General features: G+C 36.2%; 1 protein-coding gene and 1 pseudogene across 1 annotated transcript in view; both read right to left on the bottom strand.

Moving 5' to 3' along the window:
• DPP10 (dipeptidyl peptidase like 10) overlaps positions 1 to 26,386 on the bottom strand; it is a 713,494-nt gene that overhangs the window by 324,266 nt on the left and 362,842 nt on the right. The window lies entirely within an intron of this gene.
• LOC119046966 (uncharacterized) lies at positions 18,729 to 18,941 on the bottom strand (annotated as a pseudogene).

The raw sequence follows: 26,386 nt of genomic DNA on the forward strand, positions 1-26,386 counted from the left end.
TCAATCTGAACACATCTGTGTAGGGAATGGATTAATATTTTGGAGTTAAATTCTTTAAACACAAAGACCAAGGCAATGTCTTTCTGATCTGTCTCACTTTGGCAAAATGATGTAACATGCAGCTTTCTTTGATTGTTTTTCCTACTTCACAATTACATAAATAGATCTTAAATTATCCCAGGACATAAGCATTTCAATAGTAAGTCTGAACCAGCTGCAACCCCATATTTAGCTTTTCACATTTATTTCAATAAGCTTTAAAGATGATTCTTCAACTGAAAAGTTGAGAAAGAAAATAGGTCACATCCTAAGCAGATGGTTACAAAGTACTTCATACAAATACCAAAAACTGGGGGTCAGTTTCTGCATGAAAAATAAAAACATGAAGCAGATATTCCCATGTTTTCGAGTATACCGGGAAACCTCTCATCATCTCGTTCAGTTATGTGCTATGCATATTCCTGTGAGCACAGTTTTGTGCACATTTTGTTAAGTATTATATATTTCATTACAGCTGTCAGGTCAGAAAAATATTTTAGAGATGCACTGACGATAATGATGTTAAAGAGATTGCTTTTATGAGAATGAAAAATTCTAACTAGACTGAAGAAACAAGTCAGCTACATTAGCCACTGGACTGATATGCCCAATTTATAATAATGGCTTTTCTCTATTTTTCACTCATAGCTCACTAATTTAGTATAAGGCTGTATTACAAAAGCCATTGGTAATTGTAGTGAAGTTTCATTATTGTCTAACTAGCATCTATTCTCTTATTTAAATGTTCTTAATAGCATTTTAATTTTTCTTAAGAGTTTTTCTCTACTTCCTTTTTCATGACTGAAATGATTTGAGTGAGATTAATTTTATCCAAGCTGCTAGATAGAGTTGATCTTCATATACTGAGCAGTATAGAGAATCTCATCTTCATAGATAGTGATTGTCTTAGGAATGTTGTGAGGTAGGAAAGAGAGTATTACAGTTTGGGGAGTAGGAGGTAAGGTTGAGGTAAGAATTATGGTATATAGAAAAGTGCATTCTGTCCAATATGATAGGAATACATATAGTAAAGAACAGTGAAGCAAAACAAAACTAGAGTTACAGACATAATCTAGAACTTGCAAATCATTATAGACCAGGAAAAAAAGATTGAGACTTTATCCTAATGTGGTATTATTGATTAATTTTAAGCAAGTGACTGTCAAAGTCATATTTGTGTTTTTAAAATATCATCTTGTTTCTGTGTGGAGAATAAATGAGAGAGGAGGTGAGGTGCCTTGGCTGTTGAGAGACCAATTAAGAGGCTATTATAGCAATCCAGGTGAAAGATGATAAAGATTTTGATTGGTGTGGTTGTAGAGATGGAATTAATAGATATGGTCAAGTGGCATATAGATGCTTTGACTCCCACAAGTCAATATTTATAAAAGTATCACAGGGGTGGTAGATAGATTTGTAAGAATTCGGTGACAGGAAAGGCCATGTTTAAGTGAAGGGATAAGGAGCCAATGCATGGGAATTAAGATCTTTGGATTAAACTTTGAAGAATAAACAGTATAATTAAAAGATATGGAGGTCAGAGAAGCAACATCTGTGAGCACAGTTAATAAAACTGGCAAAGTCAAAAACTGTTGGGCAGGGCAAAGAGTAATCACATACATTTGGACACAAAAGGAACACTTAATGCAAATATAAAAAACAATGTCAGAAATCCTCAGTTGTGGGCTTATTGTGTTGGCTTTGATACAAGGCAGACTCATTTGTACATTATTCAACCGAAGACACTGAACCACGCAAGGTTTTCAGGAGATCGGTTTATTCAAAGTTACGCTTTACTAGTATGGATCTGCAACAGTAGGGACATGGCTTCTAGAGTCCCAGCTGAGAAGGGGACTAACAGAGACCTGAGGGAGTCTGTGTATGGAAATGCAGAGGAAGCATTAGCTGGATCTGTTGATATCAAAACATAACCAGATAAGTAGTAGTGATGGCAGTACAAAGATTAACTGTGGCTTCACATTTTGTTAGTGATGTGGGTATTGATAACATTAACTTAAAATGAGAAAGCCAAAGAACTTATGCATACATATGACCAATGGGCATGAACAATGGTGTGGAAATTGCCTGAGGGAGTGGGAGCTGCCCAGTGGAAAAGCGGCAAATGGGGAAAACTTGGGAAAACTGTAATAGCACAGTCAATAAAATATAATTTAAAAAATAAAAAGAAAAATCAAGCCCTGGCTGGTGTGGCTTAGTAGATTGAGTGCTGGCCTGTGAACCAAAAGGTTTCTGGTTCGATTCCCAGTAAGGGCACATGCCTGGGTTGCAGGCCAGGTCTCAGTAGGAGGTGTGAGGGGCAATCACACATTGATGTTTCTCTCCCTTTCTATTTCCCTCTCTTTTTCTCTTTCTAAAAATAAATAAATAAAATAAAAAAGAAAAATCAAGAAAATATTATATTTTGGTAAAAGAAGAAAAATTGTATAAATACTTTAAATGCTATGCTGTCATTGCTATATTTCCATAAAATCAAGTAAAACTAATTATCACTGAGACAGGAACAGATATTATTTCCAAATGAGTATACTATTTCTTCAAAGTGCAAATGTGTCTATATTGTGAACACATCAAACCTGGGTATGCCATCTATCGATGGCTATTTTTACATGTCAATTACTGACCTCCCTCCACCATCCATCATTAGATGGTATATTCATGGAGGCCAGGAATTGTGTCTTCTTTATAATGACTAATGTTCTGAAATTTAAAGGGGTCTTGAGATCTGTTGAGGAAGTAGCTAAAGCCTCTGATACAAAGTACCTCATTACATCATTGACTTTTCTGCACTGGGGTTTGAAGAGGATCCCCTCATATAACATCTCTCTCTGTGCTTCAGGTCCTATTTCGTCTACTTCACTGATTCCCTCATCACCTCATCCTTGTATGTAGTTTCAGCATAATGCCAGCAAAAGTAGTTCTGCTGGACCGCAGTTAATTGAGGAGTCATCAGAAACTTTCCTTTCATTCTCTATTGATTATACTTTATTCCAATTTCTTGGTTTCCAAGAAGAATCTAATGTATCGAAGATTCCAGAAAATGTAAACATCTAAATTGTGATTTTAAAAAATGTAAAAAACAAAGGAATTACAATAGATGATTATAACCTTCAGCAAATTTCCCCCAGATTTTCTATTATAGCTTTCTAAGTTCCAGGTACTTCTGAGTTTATAATTTAATTCTTTCTGCATAATTGGTATTTTTGTTAGTTTTGTTCAAACTAATCAAGATTTTATTGTGTAAAAGTTAAAATGACATTTATTTGAGAACTATTTTCAAGTCTAATTGGGTTATTAAGTAAAATGCATTTAAACAATGAAACAGAAAGATTTCATTCTAACAAGCAAAGTTTCCCACTCTACTCAAGACTATTAGAAAAGTGCTTTTCTTACATGTAAAGAAATATAAAACATGTCCAATTCTCTAACATTTTGCCATAATAAAACCACTTATAAGTCATTTTACTAATATATATATGCATATATATAATTATACATGATATGGACCTATGAAGCATTTAAGAATGGCAAATAAGACACTTTTTAAAAAAATATATAAGCTACCACTATACCACAGAAACCTTAAATAGTCCCATGTACAAAGGGATTTTTCAAAGATCTTGAAGTTCTAATAAAAAAAGATTTCAGTGCTATAACTCTTCAAAAGTATCCTTCCAAATTGGCTTTATACATTGAAGCCAGACAGCTTTTAAAATAGTTCTCCAATTATTTAACAAAACGAAAGATAAAGAATGACCTCACTGAGAATTTTATAGTAAGTTATCATTCACACTTTACTTAGAGTTTTTTTTTTCCTGTGGGGCAATACTAGGATAGAAATGAATACAAGGTGACATTTGGTATCAGGGATAAAGGGTAAAATGCAGAGCTGAAAATGAGTAAAGGAAAGAATATCAAATTATAGGCTTCTCAAAGGTTAGGATCATGACTTCTAAAGATTTTGTGTTGATTCTTCATCAGGTTTAGCAGATATTGCTTCTATTAGTAAGAGCCCAATAATCAATGTTCAAACTAAATTGCATTTATATATCTGTTGAAGCTGCAATGTTGTAAATGGAAAAGGAGGAGATGAAAAAACCTGTAGTCCAGCAATAGTGAAAGATGCAAAATGTGTGTCTTCCCTGACATTTTCATTTTGTCCAGTATGCCATCCAACTTTTCCAGGTCTTTCAAAGGTTTTAGACCTTTAGTTTCTCATGCTACGCTCCCCAGTCCTTAACTATCTGCAAAGAAAGGAGCTGAATGCAGGTGTTAGAGTTAGTCTTTGAGAGGTTCATTATCAGTGTCTTCATTTCTATCCTATCCCACACCCATATTTTATCAGGGCCATGATTATTTAATTCATCCTAGTGATACCAGCTAATCTCCTTTGTTACAACTTCTAGAATGCAAAACAAAAAATGGATTTGGGGTGTTGAAGGAAAAACAGAATATGGAGAACAGGAAAGGAAGGAAATACATCTATTCCATTACAAGGGAACTATGATTTGTTAAAGATTTTGCTTTATCCAGATTGAAGACATCTGACAAATATAATTGCAAAACAATTTACCTATACAAGGAAAATGCATATAAATAAACATATATACACAAAATATACATACTGAACATTGGATTAGAGCAGAACTTAATAATCAATTTACATATTACATTTTAACCAAAGGAAATGTTCATCTCACTGTAACCAGCCTCTATGGTAGGACCTGCCTATTTTATCTTGAATAGAAAATAGATAAGGGAGGAAGTGGAACCCATCTGTGCCACAGCTTCCTAAAGTGAAAACTTAAAGAAAATGTTACCAAACCCCAGTGAGGACTACCTTAGGTCTAAGAGGTGACTCATAACTCTAGGGGTTACTAAGAGCTTCTTCTTGCCCACTTTTCCTACTACTTCATACAAAGGGTATTAGCAAGGTAAAGAAAAGATTGGAAAAACTCTGAGTACCAACCAGGAGAACATAGAAAATATAGGACCAGGCACCAACTTTCACTTATGGTCTTGAGTCGAAGAGTGAAAAGCAGACTCTATAGTTTCCTGTCATTTTGCAAAGCTCTTTGTAAATACAGGTGCCATGCCAAGGCAAACAATCTCAAATAATATGCAGCTTTGCCTGCTATAAAAAATTCATGCACTCTGTAAATCTGTTAAGTGATTGAGGATTTGCTTTGCTTGGTATTAAAAAACTCATATATTAGCATAAGAAATATAATCAATAACATTGTAATAACTATGTATGGTATCAGAGGGTACTAAATTTATCAAGGAGGAATTACTTCATAAGTTATATACATGACTGACAACTATGTTGTACACTTGAAACTAATAGAATACTGAGTGTCAAATGTAATTTAAAGAATTAAAAACATACTCATGTACTCTTTGTGAGCCTTTAAGTGATTGAGGATTTGGGTATTCATAATTTTATTTCATCACAATTAACTTCACAGATGGAAAATATTTAGCAAGCAGATGAACTAAAAATTTTCCGAACCATTTCCACACTTTATTTCCAGCATTCCTGCTACCTAAGTATCTCCCTGCTCCATACTTACGATGGGGCCCTCTGAAACTCCAGTTCTGTAGAAGCATGAGACATCTTCCTACTTTATCTTTTTAATCCTAGACAATTCCTGTTTAGTTATCCACATAGAGTATTTATGTTCTATTCTGGGCATTTTCAGCCTTTTCTGACTCTTGAAAACCTTGCTCTCATGTACTATAAATCTTCTATTTATACAAATTTCCCCACTAGAGTATAAACCTTTCAAATGAAAGCCAGGAATTATATGTAACTATTTTTCTTTATACTTCCTAGCACATTTTCTGATGTTCAATTGTACTAAAATGATGAGTAGATGTGTGGGAAAATGCTATTTGTTTTTGAAATGGATTAAGATACATGTGGCTTTTCAAACTTTCTTGGAGGGAAATTTTCCTTCTTCTCTCGATATAAAATATTTTTAAAAATAATGTTAAATAAAGTCTTTCTTGAGAATTCAAAAACCTACTATCTAGGTCAAACTCTGCTACTGCCTAGCTTTACGTCATTTGAATTCTCTGAGACTCATCTTCCTTGGCAATAAATCAGAGTGTTCTCAAGTCCCCTTCAAACATAAAAGTCTTGTCATTTTTTTGGTAACTATACCAGAGCACCTTTTTTTTTATCAGAAGGAAAGGCAACAAACATTCATGACAAACTTCCAGTGAACACTCTCCCTTTTTATCAAACAGAAAATACAAGTGAAATAAACCAAAAGGAAATAACCCAAAACTCTAACTTCATTTCCAACGTTCAATTCACCTCTGGCAGCAAGTGAGGAACATTTTGCACCTGTTCCTATGTGAAGTTCCAACTTATAAGCAGCATATGCTTGAATGTCATGTTTTGTCACCCTTAAGGACAGCAAATGCAAGTGAAAATGCATCTAAATATAATTGGCCTAATTTGGCTTTGACCCTTAAAATGAGCCAGACCTAAACTGAGACAGACTAAAAGTCTTTAATCAGAGTTCTACTCTTTTTATTTTTTTTTAATATAATTATTTTTCAAGTACAGTTTTCTGTCTATTTCTCCCATTCCAGCCTACCCTGCTCCATGCTTCCCACCTCCCTCCCATTTCCACCCCCCTTAGTTATTGTCCCTGTGTCCTTTATACTTGTTCCTCTAAATCCCTCTCCTTAAATTCCCTCCCCTCTCCCCTCTGGTAGCTGTCCCCTGTTTTCTATTTCAGTATCTTTGTTTTTATTTTGCTTGCTTGTTTGGTTTGTTGTTTAGCTTCCTGTTAAAGGTGAGATCATATGGTATTTGTCTTTCAACACTTTGCTTATTTCACTCAGCATAATGCTTTCCAGTTCCATCCATGCTGTTGCAAAGGGTAGCAGCTCCTTCTTTCTTTCTGCTGCATAGAATTCCATTGTGTATATGTACCACAATTTTTGGATCCATTCATTTACTGATGGGCACCTAGGCTGCTTCCAACTCTTGGCCATTGTAAATTGTGCTGCTATGAACATTGTGGTGCATAGGTTCTTTGAGATTGATGTTTTAGAATTCTTAAGATATAATCCTAGCAGTGGAATTGCTGGGTCAAAAGGCAGATTCATTTTTATTTTTTCTGAGAAATTTCCATACTGTTTTCCATAATGGTTGTACCAGTCTGCAATCCCACCAACAGTGAACTAAGGGCCCCCTTTTCCCCACAACCTCTCTAACATTTGTTGTTTGTTGCTTTGTTTATGATAGCCGTCCTGACCAGTAGTTCTACTCTTGATCAGAATGAAGTTCTGCTCTTAATCAATTGAATATGAACTGTTAGGATTACAGTTAGATTTCGTGTTGTAATTAATACTGGGACAGATACAATATAATCCCCTGAGGTTTACAACATTCACCAAGCTGTCTTGTATTTCTTATGGCTCCTATCAAGATTATACTTTCACACCTAATTTTTAAAGAGTTGTGTTCATAGAAATTAATACAAAGTAAATGGGAAAACTGATCTCAGCATCAAAGGACCTGAAGAAATAGTAATTGTTCATCTTCATCATATTGTTCATGGACACCTAGGATGTGGCAGATAGCCCAGTAAATTTAACTATAAAAACAAGAAATTAAAACAATAATATCAAACACCTGTAATTCCAAAAAACTGACTATATTGACAACTTTCTAAGAGTACTTTAATATTTTAAAATTGAACACTATAAATGAATCTTTATTTTTATTATTGTTTTTGTGACATTATTATAAATGGTTAAGGCACATTTTAATTTGTCATTTTTCACTGTTTCATACTTTGAGAAAGAAAATGGCATGTGAGACTGTTCCTTCAGTTTTTTTTCTTTATACAGTGTGGAGAAATACTTTAAATTCTTTCAAATAATTAATTTTCCTGTTTGAAGATACAATTGTTAAATAAAAAGCCATTTAATATTAATGCCACTTGCACAGCAGGCATTCAAATCAACCTAACTCCTACTTTTGCCTACTGATTATTGCCAGGTTTCATCTCTCAATTCTTTGCTATAAGCAGGAAGATAATGATCAGGTGTTGGTTCTCACTGAAGATATTGTCTAGAATTGTTTACAGCAGTAGGCACAGTTTTGCATGCACCTGCAAATCATAACTCGTGCTCGTTGATGTACAAGAAATGTGTCCTTTTCACAAAGAGTGACTGAATACCCACTGCTTTCTACTATATGCTGACCATGGTAGGGAAAATAAATGAAAGAAAAAAATTGTGGCTGCCCTCTGGGAGCTTATACTCAATAGTGGAAATACAGCATATTATAACACTAGCGGGTTTCCAATTACATATTACAGGCCAGATCAGATAGAATTTGCAAAAAAACACTAAATAAAAAAGAAAAAAAAAAAAAAAAATTAAAAAAAAAAAATAAATAAATAAAAAAAAAAGAATTTGCATGGAGAAGCTAGTCTTTAGCTGAAATAAATGAAATTTCTATGTATTTGGCTATGTTTTTACCTGAAAATTTATTGTTATTAGCATGTTTGTGACTGAAATCAGGATTGCCAGCTTTCTCAAGCACCAGTTAAATTTAGTTTTCCTGAATAGCCACAACTTTCACTGATAGAGCTATTGATTTACTGAGCTGCTTTTGGGTCCTTTCAAAGGGACTCACACCCCTTAATCTTAGAATGAAAGGCTAGTACTAAGTTAAAGTCACATAATTTCCCAAATGAACTGGATTTTCTGACAGACCCACTTAGCGCTTGCTATTTATCATGATCTAAAAGAAGCACAGATATTGTCCAGTACGACTTCATCTCCATTTCCCCTGTCTTCCACGAGACTTTTCTGTGCTGAAGACCTCACCCTGCTACAATGCCCTGTGACTCAGAGAAGACCCCATCTCTGTTCTTGCAGTAAATTCTAAAGACGTCTGTGTCCCCTGAGAGAAGTCTGCAGGTACCAGTAGGTCACGGGTGATGAAAAAAATTGAATCTGTTTGCTCCCCCCTCATGCCAAATACACATAAAGAGTTGATAAAATCAACACCAACATTTTATAAATGGAATACAAAAGTCACTTACTTCTTTTTAAAGCTAAAATTCAAATTAAAATAGTTTTCTATTATGAAGTATTGATTTTTACTAGACACTCAGAGAGAAAAGAATCCTTTCAGTCTTCCCTGTTTTGAAAGTAACTTTATGGGAAAATGTCGAGTGACTATAGTTCTATAACCATTAGAGTTATACTATCACTTCAGTTATTATACTATCTGTGGAGGGTAAGAGAGGCTTACAAGATCTGTCCCTGTTAACCCTAATGCCATCTCATCATGCTCCCCCACAGCCCTAGCCACACTGGGCTTCTGTGCTGCTCCAGAGTTCTTACTCAGGGCCAATGTCTTCATATTCCCTCCACCTAGGGAGTGCTTCCCCAGATATGCATGGGAGCCTTTTCTAACATCCTTAACTGTCTATTTTGGTCATTTCCTCAGAGATGATTTCAGAAATCACCTCACTAAAAACACATCCTCCTAATTGCATTTCCTTTTCTATTTTATATTTCTCTGTACACTGCTCAGAAACAAAAAGGAACAAAGTATAATACATGGCAATTTGGATGGATCTTAATGGCATTCTACTCAGTGAAAAAACAAGTTTATAAACTATATGGTCCCATGCACATACCATCCTGAAAGTAACACACTTATAGAGATTATACGAGGGGAGGGAAGGTATGACTATAAAGAAGTAGCATAAGAGATTTCCTTTGTGGTGACAGAACAGACCTATATTTCAATTGCATTGATGGTGTCGGCTATACGTGAGAACATTAAATAGCATTATATACAAAGGCATGGCAAAAATGAGTGTATGGAAAAACTTGTAAAATCTGAGTAAGAGCTATAGTTTACTTAATTTTATTGTGCTAGCAATTTGGATAAATGCACTATTCCTGGTTTTGAGAATGCACTGTTATGCAAGTGCTCACTGCTGGGGGAAGCTTGTAGATGGGGGCTGCAAGTGTGTGAGTCTGTATTTAAAAGTAAAAGTAACTAAAAGGTAAAATAAAAAATTGTCTCTATCACTTATCACTATCTAACATGCTGTATAATATACGTCTTTATTTTTTAATTCTCTACCTTTCAGCATGCAAGCTCCATGTGGACAATGAGTTCTCACTGGTTTTTGTTTCATGCTATAACCATGGCACATAGAACAATTCTGGGCACATGGTAAGCTTTCTATGAATAGTTGATGAATAAGTTTATGATTAATGAATATATCTTACTGTTAAAATCATCTTAACATTGTGATTAATATCATGACCTTTGATTTTGATCCCAGTTCTGCTATTATCTAGAAGGTCTTAATCAAATCTCTTGAACTTTTTATTCAATTTTCTCATCCAAAAAGTAATAATGCTTAAAAGGTTAAATTAAAAAAAAACAGTAATATAGAGCTGCAGGAAGTATTACTTGAGATAAATTCTTGGAAACAAATACAGCAATATGCCTCAGTAACCCTTAACAATTAATATCATTTGACAGAAATTTATCAGAAATGTGGACATACTTTTAAGTGCAAGGATGTTCATCATGACATTATTGTATTGTGGGGAAATATAAAATAACCTAAATGTACAATAATGGGATAAAGGGCTCTGTGTTTTCACATAATGTACCTACTAGGAGCATTTTTCTGTAAACAGAGACCTCATTCTATTTCATAAATGAGTAAGAACTACATATCTAATCCATAAGTCAGTTAGTCAGATTTTAAATTTCTGTTCTTTTTTAACAGTGTGACTATCAACAACATTTATTATTTAGAAGTATTCCCCTTTCACAATGTCTTTTGCAAATGGCTGCTTTTTGTGTTATATCCATAAATGCAGAAAAAATTGTCAATTATAAGGGAGAGTAAGTGAGCATTTATTCCATTGTCTTGGTCTCAATGCATTATTTAATATGCAAATAAAGGTTTTTTAAGTTATTAATAAACTGTCCCACTCCCAGCATGTGTTATTACATATGATATGCATATATATTGGGTAAAATAAAATTGCAAAGAAAAATTTTAAAAGATTGCTTTTGAACTCCATGTATAAAGAGAAGTAATAATGAAAAAGTGATACCCCTATATCAAAAATTATTAATGCTTTGCATTTGAAATATGGTAGGCAGAACTTTTTTCTATTCAGAAAAAAATGATTAAAATCATTATCAATGAGACACTTCATAAATTTAAGAGCATAATTATAGGTGCAAAAACTAATTTAAGGTATAAAATTATACATGAAGAACCTCAATTATTTAATTTACCTTTTTTATGAAGATCAAATTTCACATAAATACACTGGCTTTTTATCATCTCTGAAAAGCATGATGACACACTTATTTTGAAACAGGACATTGAAAGTATGTTAATAAGAAGCAGGGTTGATACATACGAGGTCTATCTGGAAAAAGTCCAACTATTGTTAATATAAAGAGAATGGTTTGGATGATATGACTGTAACCTGGAACCTAAGGAGAGTGGACTGGAACGTGCATGCGTGAGCAATGACAACTCCATTGTGCTAGTCGGTGGGGGTGGTAGACACCAGTGAGTGAGTACATGTACTGTGTACCCAACCACATTCAGCTTAACAATAACCCACAACCTTCAGACTAACTAAAACCACCACATTCAAAATGACTGCGCAAGTAGAATAATGAATCTGTATCAAATTTTGCATTAAGCTTGAACATTCCTCTTCAGAAACTATTCTGATGATTCTCAGAAGGTCGGTCGCAGCTATGGGCACTTGATGATTGGCAGCTTCATCACAACAATATGCACCATGCTCATGCACCATGTCTCCTGCAGAGTTTTTTGGTTAAACATCAAATCACCTAGGTGACTTAGTTCCCATACAGCCCATATTTGGCACTCTGTGACTTCTTCTGGCTTTTCCAAAAACTAAAATAACCTTTGAAAGGGAAGAGATTTCAGACATCAATGAGATTCAGGAAAATAGGATGGGGAAGCTCATGGCAATTGGGAGAACTGTGTGAGGTCCCCAGGTGCCTACTTTGAAGGGGACTGAGGCGTCATTGTCCTATGTATAATGTTTCTTGTGTCTTGTAATTTCATCGATAAGATACAAGATACATGTTTCTTGCCTCTATTTTTCATAGTACATGGCTGTTTGCTTTCTGGACAGGCCTCTTCTACCTTTTCAAAATAGTGATTTTGAATGTCTGCAGATATATATACATAAGTGGGATTGCTGGATCATAAGATAGTGGCAATTTAAAACAAATTGAGGACATTTCAAACTATTTTTCATAGTGACTACACCAGTTTGGAATCCCACCAACTGTCCACGAGGGTCCCCTTTCCTCCTCATCCTCACCAACAAGTTTGTTGATTTATTGGTGATAGCCATTCTGACAGGTGTGAAAGGATATCTCATTGTGGTTTTTATGTGCATTTCTCTGAGGATTAGTAGCATTGCCCACCTTTTCATATATACATTGCCCATCTGTATATCCTCTTTGGAGAAGTGTCTATTCAGGTCTTCTGCCCACTTTTTAAATTGTTTATTTTTTTCAGTGTTGAGTTATATGAATTCTTTATAAATTTGAATATTATGTAACCCCTCATTGGATTTATTATTATTGAATATTTTCTCTCACGCAGTAGTCTTTTCATTTTATTGGTGGTTTTCTTTGCTGAGAAAAATGAAAAACTTTTTAGCTTGATGTAGTTTCATTTATTTTTTATTTTGTTTTCCTTACCCAAGAAGATATGTAAAAATATTAATAAGAAAATTGTCAGAGATTTTACTGCCTATATTTTCTTCTAGAAATTTTATGTTCTCAAGTCTTACATTTAAGCTATAATCTATTTTGGGATTATACTAATTGTTTAATTAGTTTAATCTCAGAATTATTTATAATAGCCAAGGTATGGAAGCAACTCAAGTGCCCATCAGTTAAATAGTGGATAAAGAAAATGCAGTACATATATACAATGAAATATTACTCATCTAGAAAAAAATCAAATCTTACCAGTTGTGACAACATGGATGTACCTACACAGAATTATGCTAGGTAAAATAAGTCAGACAGAGAAATAAAAATACCATGTAATTTCATTTATATGTGGAATCTAAAAAACAAAGTATATAAACAAACAAAACAGAAACAGACTCAAAGATACAGAGAACAGACTGCAGGTTGCCAGATAAGAGGGGAGTTGAGGGCTTGGTTAATAAATGTGAAACGTTTAAGAAGCACTTATCGGTAGTTACAAAATAGTCACAGGGATGTAAAATACAGGTTAGAAAATACAGTTAATTATATCGTAATCACTATATATAGTGCCAGGTGGGCACAGAATTATAGAGGGGAGTACTATATAAATTATATGTTTACTTAACCACCCTGCTGTATGACTGAAACTAATACAAAGTAATATTGAATGTTAACTGTCATTTAAAAAATGAAATTAAACATAAAAATGTTTTAAAAGCAGGGAATTTGTTCTTTCTCCGAGTGGTAAAGTTTTGTCTCCCACATCCCCAATCATTCTCTTACTGGAAAAACAAACACATGACAAGAGTGTGCACCTGCGTTCTTCTTGGTGTAGGGATGCCACACAGATTAAGCTCCAGTTAGAGTATTAAATGATCTAAAAGGCACAGGGGTAGAAAACTGTGTACAAATTTAAAGTAAACATAACTAAGTATAAATGAAAGTAAGTATTATTGTGCAATATTCCATTATGTTTCAGATACACTGGATTAAATCTTATATAAATAAAAATTTTGCTCTCAAAAATAAAATCTCTCTTTTTTTTTTTTACCATAAGCCTTGTTCATTTTCTGCCTGAGATCTTTTAAAGAGTCATAGCTTCAGCCCTGGATGGGTAGCTCAGTTCATTAGAGCACTGTCCCAATACCCCAAGATTGCACATCCAATCTCCTGTCAGGGCACAGGCAAGAGTCAACCAAAGAATATTTAAATAAGTGGAGCAACAAATTGATGTTTCTCCCCTTTCCCAACTCTCTCCCTCTCAAAAAATAATAAATGAGAAAATTTTTTTAAATTCACTACTACAGATATAGTGCCAAAAATAAAAATATAATTAAGAAAAACAGAGACTGAAAAAAGTCTCACTCTGAAAAATAAATAAATAAATGGAAAGTCATGCTTCATTACTGTAATTATATTCTCTACTCCCTCTTTCTTCAGAAATGCTAAGCCTTTACATTTGGCTAATCACAAGGCACCTTACACCACACACTATCTTTGAGCTGGTTAAATACCGACACACAAGGTCTAACTGCTTTTCTTTTTAAAACAGGCAACATAAAAATAATTATAAGTTGATTGATGTAAACACCATTTAGAAACCATCTGTTATTTCTTGCAACAATCAGAAAATACTACTTCTGAATTTCCTTTTATGTGTGTATATTTGCTTACTAGTTTCCACTTGAAGTTTTCTATTTCAGTGAGAATTATTACTGTTACTATTTCCTGAAACGTTATCCTGTATTTGATCCTTTTCAAAAATTTTATGATTAAATAAAGCACACTCCACTGCTTTTGTTTGAAATCTCTAGCAAGAATAGTCAGGGACTGTATATTCTGCAAGATTTCAAACTTGACATATTAGTTGGAGAGCTATACATCTCTTCCTGTGTTTATGGTGTAATGTGCTTCAGGGGGAAAACTGTTATCTTTCTTGGATTAATGAAAGGCTTCGATATATAACTTACACTAACACAATGCCTCAAATGAACAGTTAATCCATTTACCTTTTGGAAATTTCTAAAGAAAGTAAATGCTGCCCCCACAGTGGCCTCTGACTTGTTGAACAAGGAATTGTTAGAAAGGCCCTCATGCTGAAACAAAGTCTGACTTCCTGATGCTATTTAATACCATTGGCTGTAGTTTTACCTAGAGAAATACATCCAATTTCTATTTGTTATAATAGCTCTTTAATACTCGACATACCTATAATTCTTCCTGTATTTTTCCAACTTTTCCCTTCCCACAGCTACATACCTAACTGCTTCATTATCATTTCTAAATATTTGAGAATTATGCTTGTCTCCCATACCAGACTCCAGCTGGGTACAGAATCCCAGGTGCTTTCCAGTGGCCACTCAGAGTGCCAGGCATTGACCTCCAATGCTCTAGAGCACACCAGCAACAGAGATAGAATGTTAGCCCTACAAAATTAGGTTTAATTTTTGTAGGCATAGTAATGCAAAATAAAAAAAAGGTGAAATCAATTACTAATATCTTTTACTTAGTATATACAAATACATATTATACATATGATTCATTATTAGCATTTTACATATTTTTTACTAAGCCTTCAAAATCCAGAGTGTTTATTTTTACACTTACAGAACAACTCAAATTAAACTAACCATATTTCAAGTGTTCAATAGCCACATGTGGCCAGTGGCTGAAGTTCTAGATAGTTTAATTGTATTATGTTGGCCTAGAAACATTTCAGTGTTTTTAAGGACCACGGGACAGTTTAAGTTTACACTGAGTTTATGGCCAATAGAATACTTAGGTTGGTATATCAGCAACTATCCCAAGAATCACATGTTATATGAAACACAGGTGTCAACTTGAGCCAGCATCCCTGTCTCTAGATTGTTTGGAATTTTTATTCTGTAGTCTACTAATTCGACTCCCGATTCCAGCCTGCTCACTCAAAACTTTTAAAGTATTATTTATTTATTTAAAACAGGATTAATCCTATTGAACAGGAAAGAACTATGAAAATAATACAAGTTGTGATATATTGATAGTCACTCTCACACATTGTATTAATTAATCAATCACTGGCTAGTTAGCCAACTTTAAAGCTACCTAACTTCATGGGCACTCAGCATGTGAACACTTACTACCTTGTTTTCATGACGTACTATCCCAAGGAGTTCATGCAATTCAATTCCTTCAACTCAGGCTCTGTGACAGCCAATGACTCAGCTCCTGGTTTTCATGGCCTAGCATACGCCCCTTCCACCTAGAATCACAGCAGCTCCTGTGAGATTGGAAGACCGCAGTGGCAGTGAAGGTTTATGAGTCCCAAGCTTGCATCAAAAAAGGCACTGAAGACTCCTCCTGCTTCTTTGTGTCACCCACTCCAGGAGAATCCAGCTACTGTGCCATGAAGACAGCAACAGCCTCGGGAAGAGGTCCGCCTGGAGAAAAACTGATGACGTCTGCACCAGCCAGCATTAACTTGCCGGCTGTATGAGTGAGCCACCTTATAAGCAGATATTCCAGCTTCAGTGAGGTCTCAGATGACTGTAGCTCCAGTGATCACCTAAGAGCAATCATGTAGGGGACCACATGTGGCAGCTGTACACCTGAGTCCTCTTAGAATGCCTGACGCACAGAATCCATGATGATGATGTTACTGTTGTATGCCACTAAGTTTTGAAGTAATTACACAGTATTAGGTTACCAGAACAAGACCTTAACACTTACTGTGACAGTATTTTGCTAATACTATGATTCTTAAGATATTCTAATGATTTTACCTATAAATGGAACTATATATATATATATATATATATATATATATATATATATAACATATATATTTCTGACATAAACAAGATTTCAATGAGATAATTCAACATATTAACAGTGATTTTCCTCTGAAAGATAAATACAGGTATTCTAATTATCTTCATACTTTTCAGCACTTTCAGATTCTCTATAATAAACATATTGTTTTCAAAATCAAAAGAAAACAAATGCCAAGTGTGTGAAATAGTAATAATCTGAGAAATACATTAATAACTCCTACAAATTGTAAATACTATCTTCCAAAACTTAAGTTTTCTTCCTTCCACTGTTTTTTTCTCCTAAGATTCTTCTGCTTTAACAAAAAAAAGAAAAATTCCAAAATTAGTATTAATACCTTTTTTATGCTTTATTACTCCTCTTTAGTAACAAGGAAGTTAACTAGGAAGGCGGTTGAACAGAAGTTACACAGAACATGAAAGTGCATTTGATGGGCACTGGAAGGCAGGGGGCTCTCAGAGTCAACTTCAAGTCCCATACATTTAAGTATAGTCCCTCTGCTATACTGCAGTTTCCCTGAGTTTATTATTAATAGGATTATTTGAAATATTAGTGTGCCCGAGTGTATGAATCTTAACAGCTTAGGCAATCCCATGACCAGATCATCTATGCCCACAGACTTTTTAAATACATGTCTGTAATTGTAAAGCACTGAAGTATTAAGACCCAGACTTTAATTAGATAATTCACTAGAGAAGAGTTACATTTGCAGGCAGTAGTGCATTCAAGATTCATTTTACTGTGATTACTTCTTAGTTAACATAGATATTTATCATAAGAAGGGCTTGTCTACAGAGCTACAGACCAGTAGGAACATAATCTGAAGTGCTCACATTTAACTGGAGAGAATATCAGAGCACCAGCTCTGGAGGACGGACACCAATACGGCAACTCCAGTATAAGAATCATCGATTTGTTCCTTCCCTGACACAAAATTTTAAAAATTCACTCAGTTTCTACTTTTCTATTCAGAGAGAGATTATTCTCATGAAAATTTATGTCTAATTATACCAAAATAAGTTAATTTAATTAAAATGTCTGACCCCAAACCTAAGACATAATAGGGAAGTTGACAATGTAAAATAAATAGTTAATTAAAATATTCATCAGTTTATTTATGTATATTGTTAATCTAAATAACAAAAAACTATAAATGACCATTATTTAAAGACTTTTAAAAATACTTGTTTCTACTTGTTCAGCTATAATAAAGGAATGTATACACATAAAACAAAATTGAATTTTCAAGGATGGCTTAAAATGCAGTTGTTAAATATTTCAAGTGAACTAATAATTTCAAACATATTAGGATAATATAGAAAGTAAACTGGATTCAAATAGCAAATACTACTTTGATTTCACATAACTCAAAATTACAGAAAAATAACTTTTTCTGATATGAAAAATGTCATATGCTAGATTAAAATTCTTAACCATAAATATTCTGATCACCAAGATGCATAATATCTATACTTCCTCATATTTGAAATATATACTTTCTTCTTCAAAATATTTTTAAACTTATAGTATCGCCATGCATTCTATAATAATTCAGTTGGTTATTATTGAGAGACAACTTCTCAGAAGGAAATGTAAAAATAAAATGTATAACTAAGTCTGGAGAAGTATAACAAGTGCAACCTGAGTGTTGCAAATAATAATATGCAATATAAATTCCATTTGCTTTGCAGTTAATTAGAACATAGTTGATAGTATTTGAAATGAATTGAACAATAAATATGCCAGAGTACAGAATAAATCTATGAAGACATGTAAAAGCTCTTTCAAAATGACAGTATGGTCATAGACTAGGGAGGGGCTCCAGCACTAGAACAATGAGATTGTGTCAGCTCTGCAACTGTGAGGTGTGCCCTTACACTCGTTAGCATCTCTAAGTCTCCTACCTCTGCAAAAATGATACTAATAGCAAAGGAGCAAAGACTTTGGGAGGTTTAAACTGACAATCGCACTTTCCATATGATATGAGTATTCGACAAAGGGTTGCTCCCTCTACTGTAGTCCCTTTTAAAAATAATTGTGAAAGGAGAAACAAGGTAATGATAGAAATGGGAAGATTAAAGAAATAATCCAAAGCCAAAATCTTTTATTCCTATAAACCCACACTTTTTTTTACAGTCCAATCAGCAGTAGAATAGATAAACTATGACATAAGTAATGGAATGCCTTATAGTAGGGAAGTGAGTTAGGGACTATCCAACTATTAAACTGATAAGAACAGATACTACACTTGCTCTTAGCCAAAAGGCCAAGACACGGTATCCGACTTTGGAATAAAATGGATATATTTCACAAACTTATGTTGACTACAAGAAGACACAAAATAATATATACTATATGAATCAAACCATCTTTCTATGTATGTATGTATGTATGTATCCATCCATCTAAAGTATATAAATAGACAAAACTAATCTAAGCTGTTAAAAGATTGACCAGTGGTAGCCTTGTGGTAAGTGGTGACTGGAAAGAATAGTAATGTTTTGTTTCTTCATCTGGATGATGGTTACAGGTATATGTTCAGTGTTTAAATATTCATAAGGCATTTTTCATAATATGTGCATGTGTATGCATGTTAACACTTCAACCATAAATTTAAGTATGAATAGCTTAATATAAACTCACATATTTGGCTCCAAATTCCATTCACTACTCACTAAATCACATATAATTATAACATGGCAGATTAAGTATTAATCTGAAAGAGCAAATGAAGCCAGACCACTGTCCAAGTCCAGTAAGGAACAGTTGGACATTAAATTTAAGATCAACTTATTTTGAAACACTAAAGAAAAATATTAAATACCATATGATCTCACTTTTAATTGGAACCTAATAAACAAAAGAAAAAAGCAAGCAAAATATAACCAGAGTCATTGAAATTAAGAACAATCTGAGAGTAACCAAAGGAGAGGTGGGAGGGGATAATGCAGAGAAGAAGGGAAGGGTTTTCAGGAAGAACTATAAAGGACACATGGACAAAACCAAGTGGGGATGGAAGCAAGGGAGGGAGTGGTGGGGGATAAATGCAGACAACTATAATTAAACAAAAATAAAATAATTTTAAAAAATAAAGGAAAATACTAGTATATCACTTGCCTTATATGGTATATATTTTTTTTTTCTAAATCCTTGTCATGCACATAGTTAATTCAGTTCTGGCCACTTAGGTCTTTTGTCAGACAGAACACTTGGATTTCAAGAAAGCAGACCCTTAGCCTTGGCTGGTGTGGCTCAATAGATTGAGTGCTGGCCTGCCAACCAAAGGGTTGCTGGTGAGATTCCCAGTCCAGGGTATATGCCTGGTTTTTGGTCCAGGTCCCCAGTAAGGGGTACGTGAAAGGCAACCACACACTGATGTTTCTCTCCCTCTCTTTTTCCCTCCCTTCCCCACTCTAAAAAAATAAATGAATTAAATATTTTAAAAAAAGAAACCAGACCCTCCAAACAGGCGATTTTCAATCTTAAGGATTCATCAGAAACACATGGAAGGCTTCTTAAATCACAGATTATAGGTTCCACCCCAGAGTTTCTGTTTCAGTGGTTCTGGGCAGGGCCCAAGAATTTGCATTGTCAGAAATTGCCAAGTGATTCTGATACTGCTATTCTGGGGCCATCATTAAGAACTGCTGTTCCAGAAAAAAAAATGTTTCTATACTGAGTCATATTGGGTAAATTTGGGAATATCCTTTGTACTTCCACAAAAAAATAATAATATCAACTACTATAAAGAGAAATTGTAAGGAATAAAGGTATACAATTAAAGAAAGACTATCACAAACTAGGTGTGTGACAAAGGGGTCAGGCCAAATCACCAAGAGAAGGTAGGGGGCAGAGAGAAAACTACTAGATGGGATTGGGGATTAAAAGTGACTTGCCTTCACTTTGAAGGGAGGAGCTGACAGAGGAGGGTGATTGCCCAAGGTAGACAAGGAGCTAGTGGCAGATTGACCCCGAGAGTGTGGCTCTCCACTGGAAAGTGGGGACTATCCAGTGTCAGGGACCTGCACTCCATTCAAGGTGCCTGTAGGGTAAATGGAGTCAGTCAGGTTCCCTCACCCAGATGTCTGGGCAACTAAGGTAAGCAGTGTTCCCAAGCCTTGAGACTGTGTCCAATAAACTGAATTCCCATTGCCTTGAGTGGGCCCACATGCGCAGTATCATTCTGTGTTATACAATGTTTTGACACCCTGCCAGCTTTGTACATTTAGTATATAAGGGAGTTGGGACTTCCTGCTGTGCAACACATGGTTTTCACCATGTGTGGATCACCCCACCTTTGAATAAAGGCATACCAGACATCCCCATGGCTCCACAAAATTTCTTCCATCTGCCTGGATCCTGTGTGAATTTGTCCCCCCTTGAACAGTGGTAACACAGTGCTGGTTGCCAGGAATGCTAGAATGGTGGAAAGAAACCCCAAGACTGTGAGAGTCAACCCCGTATGCATGCTGCAGATTGGGCACTGTGTCTTGTGAGCTCTCCACCACTTTGGGTGGGTCACATGAGTATTCTGTCATGGGGGATGAGTCAAATGAGTGGTCCACCAAAGGAGATGAGTCACTTGGTTGTTATGCTATTTTGGCTCCAGGCAACTTGGTGGGCTATGCACATCCTCTGAGCTATATACCACGTAGGCACCATACCAGTCAGGTTCTCTGCATAACTTTTGATAGGGACAGCTCTGGTTCTGAGGGCCATGAATTAGGGTTCAAGAGGGACCATGTGAGTTCTAAACTAGGGTCCAATGACGGGCATTTGAGCTTGGGAAGCCATGAACCAGTGTCTGATAAGAACAGCTCTGGTAGCCAAGAATAGCGCTTTGAGTGAGAACTGTCCGAGCTCAAGGGAACCAGTGAGGAAATGGATCTGGAAAAGAGACCGACTCTAAGAGTGGGTGGGGATCACCCAAGCTTTGAGAGGCTACTGTGCAGGGGTCACTGTTTGGTCCTCTGGCTCGACACATGGTTTCCCAAGGAAGCCATATGGATAGGATTGAGTGAAGAGCAGCAGAATTTTAAAGAGCCACAGCACCAGTTGTCAGAATATGAGACTACAAAACCTGCTCAGGAGATAAACTTGTGGGTTCAAGTGTTGCTTGTATGTTCCCAACTAGCCAACATTTTTCTGGTTATAACATATGGCCTATACTGGTTTGGTAGGAGTTATCCTGTGTTGATTCCTACAGGGGGTCCTCTGGGTAAAAATTTACCCACGACTGGAGTAGGTACAGCCATTCTCCAATGTGTTAGAAAAAATGGCTTTCTACTGCAACATTGTTTGGCCTATGTACATTTTGGACTATGGGGAAATATGGCCCGTGTATGGTTCTCTAAATTGCAATACCATCACGGAGTTGGAACTATACTGCTTATCATTAGGGAAGTGCAATGAGATCCCACATGTTGAAGCATTCAGGTCATTGCATAATAAGATGTTTGCAGGGCCTATATTTCAGCAGTTGCAGAATGTCATTGTAGACCTAGGGACTTCTAGTTGCCAGATATTGAGTTTGAGTACGGTCCTTCCTATTGTTGAAGAGAACAAGGACTGAAAGTGAGTTATAGCTAAATCTGAAAAAAAATATAGAAGGTGGTGAAAGTTTTTAAATGGGAAGAAAAGGAAACCTCAGATCTTGGGAACAGCATTCTGTTTGCTTTATTCTTTGCCTGTTTATTTTCTTTTCTTGCTTTCTGATTTTATGGGGATGAGTTTGGAAACTTGCTGTTTTGTGTACATTGGAAATCTTGTTTCTGTTGTTTGTCCATTGGGAAATAGTAGAGGTTATCTGTGAGACTGGTAGTCGAGAGAATGCCTCAGCAATTGGGACCTAGGAGAGGTTGTTTGGTGTCCGTACCGTCCAGCTGGGGGCAAAAGAGCAAGTCTCTGCCACAGGATAGGCTTGTAGGGGTCATGTCTTAGCTAGACCAGTGGATGCACTGAGAGGCAAGAGAATTGCTCTATCACTGGGGCTTCAGGCCAGTTGGGACCTAGGAAAGGTTATCTGTGTGACCAGTTGGTAGAACTGGTGGGTGTGAGACAAGATTGGAAGGCTAGTATTTAGTCCCTTCTCTTTTCAAACTCTGTCTTTGCTTTACATTATGTTTTGTTTGTGTTCTGGAAGGTAGTTGAGGTTTCTGGGAGTTTGTTAAAACTTCACTCTAAGTAAGAAAGCAAACAGTGAAAGATATAAGACATGGAGATGTACTTTTGGTGGATATTGTATAGATAGGATTTTCCTTTGTATTTTTCTCCCTTACCTGATCCCCCATGAATTTTGCATTCTTGATGAATGAGTGATGGCATGAAGTTTCTTTACATAAAACCATTTAAACCAAGTTCCACTTGTGGTTTTGTTAACCAAGACATTGACTGGAATGTCATGCCTGAAGGAGCCATACCTAGGCTCTGGTTGTTACCAGAAAGCCTCGAGGGACTGAGATGAAATTTCAAAGCTAATAAAAGCCCACTGGAGAAGTGTCCTGCTATCGTGTTTGGTCTCTTGGTTCATGGCATGGCAGTCTTTCCAGGGAAGGGATGAGGGCTGCTTTTCTGAAAGATGGCAAGGAGAAACCTTAAAACACAATGGGAACCTCAAGAACTTAAGGAATGTAGGTACTGCAGAAAAATCCTGATGGCAGTTGTGGGGCTTGGATTCTGTGCCCTGAAGGACACAATAAAGATCAGTCCGAAGGTTCCTTGTGTAAGTTCCAGCAAAGCAGATTTAAAAAGCCTATATGATTAGTTGTTGCTTTTGCTGTTTTCAAGCAAATGAATGAGTAAAAATGAAAACTGGACTTAATGTAGTCCCTCTTGAGGACAATTAGGGTGATCTTGAGAAAATCAGGCTTCAAGGAAAAATCACAATGCTCAGTGGTGGACTTTAGACTCTAATACAGCTAACTGTCTTCAAAGTTTTGTTTTCACTTCGACCTTGAACTGAGTTTTACATCATCAGAGCTGTTCAATTTATAGGCAGAAATTGTTTGTCAGATTGTGACTATTTAATGTCATTTCAGCAAAGGCTTTGCAACTGGATATCTCCTCAAAAGGCAGTTTCATGGACTTACAGACTGATTTGTAATTTGTTGTGTAAATTACCCTGTGTTCTCCCTTCTTTTTAAATAGAATATATACCTATGATCTCATTTATCTGGGTAATTGTTTACAAAGTATAAGCCTCACTTTAGAAGCCTATCTGCATCACTGCCTCCTGAGACTCAATAATTTGGTTGGAATAAGTGGTTAAGTTGGTGAAGTATGGGGCAGTCTGTCAGCTTACCTTAAAGCTGCTTTCTTTTTCTGCCATAAAGGTTTAGACAGAAAGGTCCCAGATGATTTAAAGAGAGGATCTCAGAATATTTCCTTCAGCCAAAGTTAAATATAGTAGGCAAAAAGGCTTCAGAGAATTGTGACAAACCTTGCACACCTTCCTGTAAGGATGCTGCAACTTTCCTAATGCTGGACATTGTAGAATTGGTCTCTATCTTTGTCATTTAGTGGTTAAAGTTTGATTGTGCCTTCTAACACATTCTCAAATTTGTCATCTATTGAGTATGACAAGGATGCCAACTTGTCCAGTAGTGCCATCTTTTAGACATTGAGCACACCACTTTCCAGGGACAGCCAACTGACCTGGACTCTGCAAGATCTTTCCCTGTGTGTGAAGTACACCCTGCACTCTAGTCCACCCTCCATTTTTTTATGAATCTCTGGACCTAGGGGATAGGTAAGACTATGACCATGGCCAGCAAGAAGTAGTTCCAGAAGACCTAAATCATCACCCATTGTTTTTGTAGGATTGCCAAGTCCAGAATATGTTAAAAGGGGAAATTGTAAGAGGGATCATGCTTAATCACCAAGAGAAGGCAAGAGATGAGGGGAAAAACCCCAAGGCAGGATTGAAGATTAATAGTGGGTTGTCTTCCCTATGAAGGGAGGGGCCACTGGAGGAGGAACATTGCCCAAGGCAGGCAAGCAGCTTGTGACTTAGCAGTAGAGAGCTTTGTACAAAGCATATGGTTTAAGATGTCGTTCCCCTTATGCAACATGGTGGCCAGAAGAGGAGCAAAGGACAATGTGGACCTCATTGGTTGGAAAGCTAGACTCTCCCACTGGCTTCTGGAACGTGTGGGATTTTGGAAGAGGACTTTAAAACCAAAAGTGAGCTTTTGCTTCGCCATGCACAGGCTGGAGCAAAAGACACCAGGACCAACTGTGGGTTCCAGCATGGTTGGAGCAGTTTCCACACTGGGATGTGTGCCTCATTAAACACCAGCCCTTGGGATGCTATGACCTGATGCAGCACAATGCATGGGTCCTAGACTGCTTCTTTCACCCTGAGAGCAGCACATGGAGGCATGAGCTGGAAAGTTCCTTGTAAATGGAGCTTCCCCTACACAACCATCTGGAGTAATCAGGTAGTGAACCCCAGACCCTGAAAGAGACAGCTGTGACGTGATGGTGACTCTGGCATCCAAGACAGAGAACCTGAAGGTGTAGATACAGAGACTTGCTTGAGTAACAATCTTGGGCTACAAATAAGCAATGACGGGGAACTTCTGGGCATGTACTTGGGCTTTATTTCCCTGGGGGTGGCTGGTCTCCTGTGCTTTGTGGGAGAGGCTGGCTCAGAACAGGAATGCCCCCAGCTACCTCACATTTGAAACCCTGTTAATAAAAAACTATTTCCTTCCCACAAATCTTTGTTACACATACACATGGTGACAAGTGCCCAGACCCCATGCTGCCTCATCACAGGAGCAGTATAAAAAAGTTGGTATTTTTATTTCTATTTCTAGGTTTTACATTTTCTGGAGTCTAAAAATCATGAATAGGTAGAACTGACCTCCTTCATATTTCTTTATACATTATGAACACCTTTAACTTGACCTTATCTTGGAAACACTATCTGCACTTCCATACTAAATGATAGCTTTGCTGGAGAGAGCAATCTTGGATATAGGTCCTTGCCTTTCTTGACTTGGAATATGTCTTTTCTAGCCCCTTCTTGCCTGTAAGGTTTCTTTTGAGAAATGAGCTGACAGTCTCATGGGAACTTCTTTGTAGGTAACTGTCTCCTTTTCTATTGCTGCTTCTAGGATTCTCTCCTTCATTTTAATCTTGGGTAATATAATTATGATGTGCCTTGGTGTGTTCTTCCTTGGGTCCAACTTCTTTGGGACTCTCTGAGCTTCCTGGATTTCCTGGAAGTCTATTTCCTTTGCCAGATTGGGAAAGTTCTTTATTATTTGTTCAAAAACTTTTCCACTTGTTGTTTTTCCTCTTCCCCTCTGGCACCCCTATAATTTGGATGTTGGCATGTTTAAAGATGTCCTGGAGGTTTCTAAGCCGCTCCTCATTTCTTTGAGTTCTTGTTTCTTTATTATTTTCTGGTTGAATGTTCCTTTCTTCCTTCTGGTCCACACTGCTGATTTGAGTCCCAGTTTCCTTCCCATCACGATTGGTTCCCTGTACATTATCCTTTATTTCACTTAGTGTAGCTTTCATTTTTATCTAATTTATGACTAATTTCAACCAATTTAGTGAGAATCCTAATTACCAGTGTTTTGAACTGTGTATCTGTTAGGCTGGCTATCTCTTCATCACTTAGTTGTATTCTTTCTGGAGTTCTGATCTGTTTTTTTGTTTGGACCATTTTTTTTTTTTGTCTTGATGCTCCTGTTACATATTGAGGGGCAGAGC

The sequence above is a fragment of the Artibeus jamaicensis genome, unplaced genomic scaffold (assembly GCF_021234435.1).
Source record: "Artibeus jamaicensis isolate MK-2021 breed Jamaican fruit bat unplaced genomic scaffold, CSHL_Jam_final contig_536, whole genome shotgun sequence".
Classification (NCBI taxonomy): Eukaryota; Metazoa; Chordata; class Mammalia; order Chiroptera; family Phyllostomidae; genus Artibeus; species Artibeus jamaicensis.